Consider the following 7,471-nt stretch of genomic DNA (forward strand, 5'->3'; position numbering starts at 1 on the left):
GACCACTTTTGTATGCTTGAAAAGCATTCACTTGCTCATTTGTTCCCTTACATTCACTTAGGTCATGTCCCAAAGTTCCACAATTCTCATATATCCCACTTGGGATTGATGAAGATGCCACCATGGCATTAACATGATGTTTTGGTGATTTTGAGGCTTCTTCAAGCTTAGCCATAGATTCTTCAAACTTCAAGTTAATGGTATCAATATGAGCACTAAGTTGAGCACCCAATTGAGTAATACAGTCCACTTCATGCTTTCCTTCTCTAGTACCTTGTGAGGTCTACTATATTGTGAATTATGGACCGCCATTTCCTCAATCTTGTTCCAAGTTTGATTATCGTCAACTTCGGTGAACATGCCATTTGATCCCATGTTGGGAATGTTTCTTGAGTCTTCATAAAGGCCATTCCAAAATTGTTGTACCAAGAACCACTCGCTAAGTCCATGATGAGGACATGAGCGACAAATTCCTTTGAATCGCTCCCAAGCTTCATACAAAGATTCTTCGTCCCTTTGCTTAAAACTCATAATTTGAGCTCTTAGCATGTTAGTCTTTTCCGGAGGGTAGAATTTTTTGTAGAAAGCTAGAGCCAACTTCTTCTAAGAGTCATTTCCAAAAGTAGCCTTATCAAGGCTCTTCAGCCATTGTTTCGCGGTGTCAATTAGAGAAAAAGGAAATAAGACCCATCGAATTTGGTCTTGAGTCACTCCGGTTTGTGAAATCGCATCACAATAGTCACAAAAAGTCTCCATGTGGGAATGAGGGTCTTCACTAGGCATCGCCCCACATTGGCTTCTTTCGACTAATTGGATAAATGCGGATTTTGCAATGAAATTTCCGGTTAAGTGTTGTGGTGTGGGAGTACCATTGGGTAGGTTCTCCTCGATTGGTACGGAATGTGATGAAAACTTAGGCATTGTGGGGTGGTTGTGTGATTGATTTTGTGTTGGGTTCTCCTCTCCTTCTCTTGCAAAAGGGTTGATGAACTCAATAGTATTTGGTTGAATATCTACAACCTCACCAATACCTCTCAAAGTATTTCTAGCAAGTCTTCTATTGGTTATCAAAGTCATTTCAATTTCGTGATCAATGGGTAACAAGTTACCTTGTGATCTTCTAGACATGCAAAATATCAAACAACTCGAAAACAATTAGAACAAACCTTGAGGAGTTTTACTTCCCCAAGGCAATGAAAGACACAACTAATAACAATCAAAGAAAATCAAATCACGTTAACACCGTCCCCGGCAACGGCGCCATTTTTGGTCGATCGCTTTCTTAGCTTAGATTTCGGTTACTTGTCGTTAGGAGCACCTAGACCAAAACAATATTTATAACTTCACAAACAACTCTACTACTAGTAAAGAGGTAAGTAAAGGTCGGATCCCAATGGACGGGTATTGATGTAGGATTTTCGATTGCAAGTAGTGGTGTCTAGGGGTGTCACAATTTGGGTTGAGATAAGAAGATCACCAAACTAAATAAAATAAAAGTAAACAAGCAAGATGACTAAAATGAGATGTAAACAATTGATTAAAAGCACTAGGGTGTCATGGGTTCATAGGGGATTCATGAGAATTGATCATACAAACATATTCTCAAATTATAAGCAAGCAATTATTGTTGTGATAGGATCGAGTTGGTTTATATCTTACAATCCTAGGAAGGTTTGGGTCCCAGAGCCGAATCGATTAGATTGTACAACACCTACAAGTCGACTTAATCCTCCCTACTCAACTATATGCATGGTCTAATGAGACTCGAGTTGGTTTATGTCTTACAAGTCTCATTGAAAAGGTAAGTGATGGGTAAAAAATGCAAGGATTCATAGGCTCGCATTTCATCAAACATAACATGTGCATAAGTTGAGATCACAACAAGCAAGAAAATAAATTATGAAAACATTTTAAATTAATCATGAATCATCCTCCATGTTGGTTTCCCCTAATTCCCCATTAACCCTAGTTAAGAAAACTACTAACTCATTATCAAGTTTAACATGTTAACAAGGTTGTCAATCATATTAACAAAGCAAAAGATGATGAATAAATGAAGATGATTAACAATAATTAAAAAGGGATTAGGAGAGTTATACCTAATGATGATTCCAAAATAATAATGGAAAGAATAATAGAAGTACTTGATGATTGATGGAAGGTTGTCAATCTCCCAATAAACCCAAATAATCTTCAATTATCCAAAATAAAAGATGAACAATCGAGAAATTAAGGAAATGAGATTTGTATTAATACTTGATTAGAAGTTGATTACAAGATTAAAAAGAGATTAGAATAATATAAACTACACTAAATATTGATAAGAAGAACCTGATAATCTAATTAGACTAATGGGGTATTTATAGTGGGGATTAGGTGCACAAATTAGGGTTAATAAGGGCTTAAATGACGATTAAGTCCTTGAGGAATCGCTCTTCTCAAGAAAAGATGCAGGTCTCCTTTTAGCTAGTCTTTCAAAAATATGCGCATCTCGAATGAAGAAAGAAGGGGGCGTGTTTCTCTGGAGGACAATCCGAGCGTCCTAGGGTCGGGACGGGCGGATTGGGGAGCTTCTGGACGAGCGGCCTGGCAGCTTGGACGAGCGTTTTGGGGAACTTCTGGACGGGCGTCCCGAGGGGTGCGACGAGCGGATCTTAGCTCAGCTTCCATTTCTTATTTTCTTCTTTCAACAATCATCCAGGATTTTGTCGGGAATGCAAGGATCTTTTTCATCATTGCCCATCTACTACATTATGTACAAATGCCTTCTAGTCTTGTCTTCTCTTTGATGCTTGGTCATTAGATTCGATCAATTTAGCTCTATTTTGCCATGAAAATGCAAGGTTTGCACTCCTCTCCTACCAAGGAAACAAAACCTCAAAGAATATGCAAAACAAAAGACTAAAGATAGTAAATGACCCAATTATGCACTAAAAAGCAGAGGAACGAGGCTAATTCGGGGACTAAATATGCTCAAATATTGATCACATCACCTATAGGTATGACCTTAGGGGATCAACTGGTCACCACCGTCGTATGATAGTAACGTCAAACTCTAGTCAGCCAATCATTACCGATATGTGTGGACCAGTTGACTATGAAGTATTACATTCCCACATGTATTCTTTAAAATGAGATTTAAACATGTGATCTCAATATGATCAAAAATGTGATCGCATTATTGTCGAGGACATTCCAACAATCTCCCACTTGTCCTCGACAAGTGTGCGTCACCAATTCTCTTGTCTTATTTCTATCTCCCACTTAATGCAAGGTATCTTTCAGGTCGTACTTGCAAGTGACCATATCGAGAGTGGTTTCCTCGATCTGGAGAACAACTGATTGACTGGAATTATCTACCATAGATACCTTCCGAGCGTGGCCATGCATTTCTAGTTCATTACTCCTCGAGTGGCCCTGAGAAATTGTTATAACCCTGACAAGGGGGTGGACAATTCCTATCGCACTATTCCCTTCAACTAGGTACAGCTCATCATAACCCAAAATAAGCCCTTTTAAACCCATTTACGAAGGTCGTAGGATCATAAATCAAAGTTACTATGAAACTGTGCCACCTTGGGCGAATAGTCTTTAGTCAAAAGAATCGACTCATTAGAATACTATAGTAGCTCTCACCACGACCAGGCTATATGAATTTTCCAGAACTCTATAAGAGGTCATTAGGCCCGACAGAGTGTTCCAAACCGTCTGCCTATGTGATCGACTAGTCATCTCTTATGACTCTATGGCCTTGGACTTTCCATCAATCGCACCACACTCTAGTCACTTCGAGACGTCACCGCATGCAAGTGACTATGGACGAATACTATGTTAATCCTTGTTCACTTTAATGGGGTTCAATAATTGTCTCTACGACCCATTTGGATGTAACAAAGTATAAAATGAGTTTTTAGATTTAAAAACTCGAACGACAAATGTGATTATCACATATGAATAGTCAATACCTGATTACTACTTCATATTCTTATAATCCAATTTGATCTTGTATGTAGTTGTTCATCTCAATCCAATTGAAATGACATATGACATGACTCATCATGTTAAGCCTATGAAAAGGCTTTGGTTAGTAGGTTTTATCAACTTCTTGTACCTTACTCAACCTTACTACATACTCGTTTTCCTTTGTAATGTATACATTTGCATTACAAAATTTTCTGAGTATGTTTCTAGATCCAATCTAGACATAGACTCTCTAGCCTTAGAATAGCTCCCACTGTTTTCACAGTGTGCGGGACCCATCCTCTTGTACATCTCATGATTACAAGTGTACTCAATTTCCGTTGTAAGCATCTCTCATTATTCTTTATTGCCTAGAACAATTCTAGCGAATCCATTTCTTAAAGAACATAGCCACAATGGTTCCTTAACCATCTTTAGGTGTTTCGAATACGGTTTTTGTCCGAAACCTTATGCAATATCAACAGTCATTAGTGTAAGTCCTTACACAAATTTGTGAATTGCATCAAAAACACTTAACTTTGCATCCTTAATGCTTCTTCAAGTATATGGCTATTTGGTAACTATTACTTAAACTCGATTTGAAACAAATTTTCATACTCAAAGTATATGAAGTATCATACATCATTTCTATTTAATTGATTTGGCAGTGGAAGCACATGGAATCAATCCAATATGTTCAACTCGATTGAACTAGTCATGAATCTTATCAACATAAGACTTCTTATTTGACGCTAATATCATGTGGATTGATCTCCATAAATCCGGATATTAAAGATGTATTATAATACTCCAAAAGTCTTAAATTATTCCCAATGATCAATATGTCATCGATATATAAGATTAATCAAAATTTCCGTAACTCCCACTAAACTTCATGTATAAACACAACTTCTCGACCCATCGAAAAAAGTTTTTTAACATGATCTAAACATTGACTCCAACTCATTGATGTCCTACTTAAGACTATCTCTTAAGTTGCGCATTGTCTTGGGATTTTAAGAATCTACAAAACTCATAACATGTATCGAATACATTCCTTCTTTGAAGAAGTGGGTTTTAGATTCACTCGCTATATATCTCATCATAATGAAACACAATCCCTAAGAAGATCCGAATAGTTCAAAACACTTTGCAACTAATCAAGCTTTGATATCTTTCTTTGATATCTAACAATTCCAGTTGGAATTTATTTCGGATTTTCATGGCTCTAAGCCTTGTATTGAGTTGTGACTTAAACACTCTCATATAAGTCATATGTTCATTACTTTCCAGAAGTAACTTGAATCAAACAATTTCTTTGTAAGTTGTAAGCTCTTTACTTTTTTAAAAGTAACATGAATTCATCATCTTCAACAAGTGATGAGTTCAACCTCCTAAGTTTCGAAGAAACAACGTCATGTCGCCAAGAAAAACAAGTTTCTTGCGACATACAATTTTTGACACAATTATTTTGTGGCTCTTGAATATTTTCTCCCACTCTGTCTTATAGAAACAAACTTGTATTCTAGAAAGACAGCTTCACGAGCCACAAACCTGTTGTACTCGTGATTATTGTAAGGAAAATTGAGCATTTGTTTCTTGTGAAAACTTACAAGCATGGTACCATACCATTTCATATCTCATATGAATCGTTTTAGATTTAGTGGAAAAATAATTTAGACAATATGATAAAATCCCCAAAAGGATCAAGTAACTCAAAGTAACTTGATTAAAGTCTAAACCATATCGAATAGGGTTTGATTTCTTTATCCAAACACACATTATCCCATAATGTGTGCTAAGAGAGATTAACTTGTGATACTATATCACATTTCCTTTGGCTTATATCAATGTCTTCACTTTGATAATCCCATCACGACTAAATCGTGATTCCTAGAACTCTTTGAAATTCTTCAAATATTTCTCTATTTACCTTATTAAGTGAACACATTATTGTCAACTTAAATCGTTGGTAAAAGAAAATGATCAGCCTATTCTGGATCAATGATTTACATCCTCGATCTCCTTTTCAACCAAAAGGCATGAGACATCTTGCTTTGAATACAAAATACGCATATACCATAATATTAACAATCTAATTGTTTCAAGAGTACTTGCTAACTCTTTGCATTCATCATTTAAGAATTTAAAGTTTAATCTTGGGTTACCAATTTGAGTCTTGCATCATCTACATGATATATCATTCTAGTTTGGTTTAGAATATAATCATCTTGATAATGGGCTAGCCATACATCAAATCGTGGTGTATAGGGTCACAAAAGTGAAACCCCTTTTGAATCTTAACAAGATTATATTCTTATTTAGAGTTTATGCACTTAATAGTTATAATTAAGGTACAACTATAAACCCAAAACTAGATTGAGTACACAATGACTCTATGTCTCGACATCATTTGTTGCTAGTCGTCATATTCTAATTATCCTATGTATCAAATACAATGATGAAAACCACCATCGGTTTCTAATAATGACGAAGTAGTACTAGCAAAACAAATGTCAATCAAATAAACATTTAGAGAAGAAAGTCTCATTAGATGTCCCACAACTAATTTGCTTATTCTTTCAATAATTTAGGGTAGTTTCCTTTTAGTGTCCAACACTTCCAAAATGAAAACTTTATCGGTTGGGATTGATAGGTTTAGTTTCGTTATTCTCAATAACTTTACTTTTATCATTCCTTGTATAAATACCATTCTAGTTTTACTTCTTGAACCTCGTCCTTTCCTTAACAATTAAGAGAATGCTCCCACTCATTTCAATGAATCTTTACTTAGAGAAGCAAAGTTGAATCTTATGAAGACTACTCTTCAATTCAATCGTTTAGTCTTAAAACTTTCATTGAAGTGGTTGGTTTATTTTGGTCAATTACGATTTCTAACAAATCTAATTACCAAAATGATTTAACGTTTCAAAGTACTTAATTTGATTAAGCACATGAAAAATAATCCATTGTAAGTAGATATGTTAGTCAAGAATCAAAAACCCTTTTGATCATGAATAACTTTTATCTATACTCTTCACAAGAGATCCTTGCAATGGTTAATATGAGGTTTTTAGAAGAAAATTCAAAATTTTGTCTTTAGTTACGATGTTTTAATGGAGATTTTGAACTAAAATCGAAATGATATCGTATAAATTTGAGGTAAAGAAATAGAACAATATGATAACGGAATAATGAAAACAAACATTTATCGTTATAATAATACTTGTAAATAATTTAACAAGTAAAGCATTTACATAGTGACCTCTACCCAACTATGATAAATGATTCCAAGATCCAAATTCATATTAACTCGGGCACGGTGAGCCGATTCATCCCTTATCAATATAACACGGTGGATTAACTCTTTAATCGATTCTACTTCTAGAACTCTCGGTCGATTAATTTACTCTAATATTTATCTTTAGCCTGGAACACATGCGACTACGGTCACGAATACTTCCGTTGAGCTCAATCCAAATTTCGATGTAATAACATTTTACTACCCACT

At 35.4% G+C, this 7,471-nt stretch overlaps 1 non-coding gene across 1 annotated transcript; it reads left to right on the top strand.

Annotated features, from left to right (window-relative positions):
- The first annotated feature begins 442 nt into the window (after positions 1-442).
- On the top strand, positions 443-549 carry LOC141634980 (small nucleolar RNA R71). The gene has a single exon (XR_012539693.1). It is a non-coding gene; the product is annotated as a small nucleolar RNA R71 (small nucleolar RNA).
- Positions 550-7,471: the final 6,922 nt, after the last annotated feature.

Source organism: Silene latifolia, chromosome Y (genome assembly GCF_048544455.1).
Source record: "Silene latifolia isolate original U9 population chromosome Y, ASM4854445v1, whole genome shotgun sequence".
NCBI classification, from domain to species: domain Eukaryota; kingdom Viridiplantae; phylum Streptophyta; class Magnoliopsida; order Caryophyllales; family Caryophyllaceae; genus Silene; species Silene latifolia.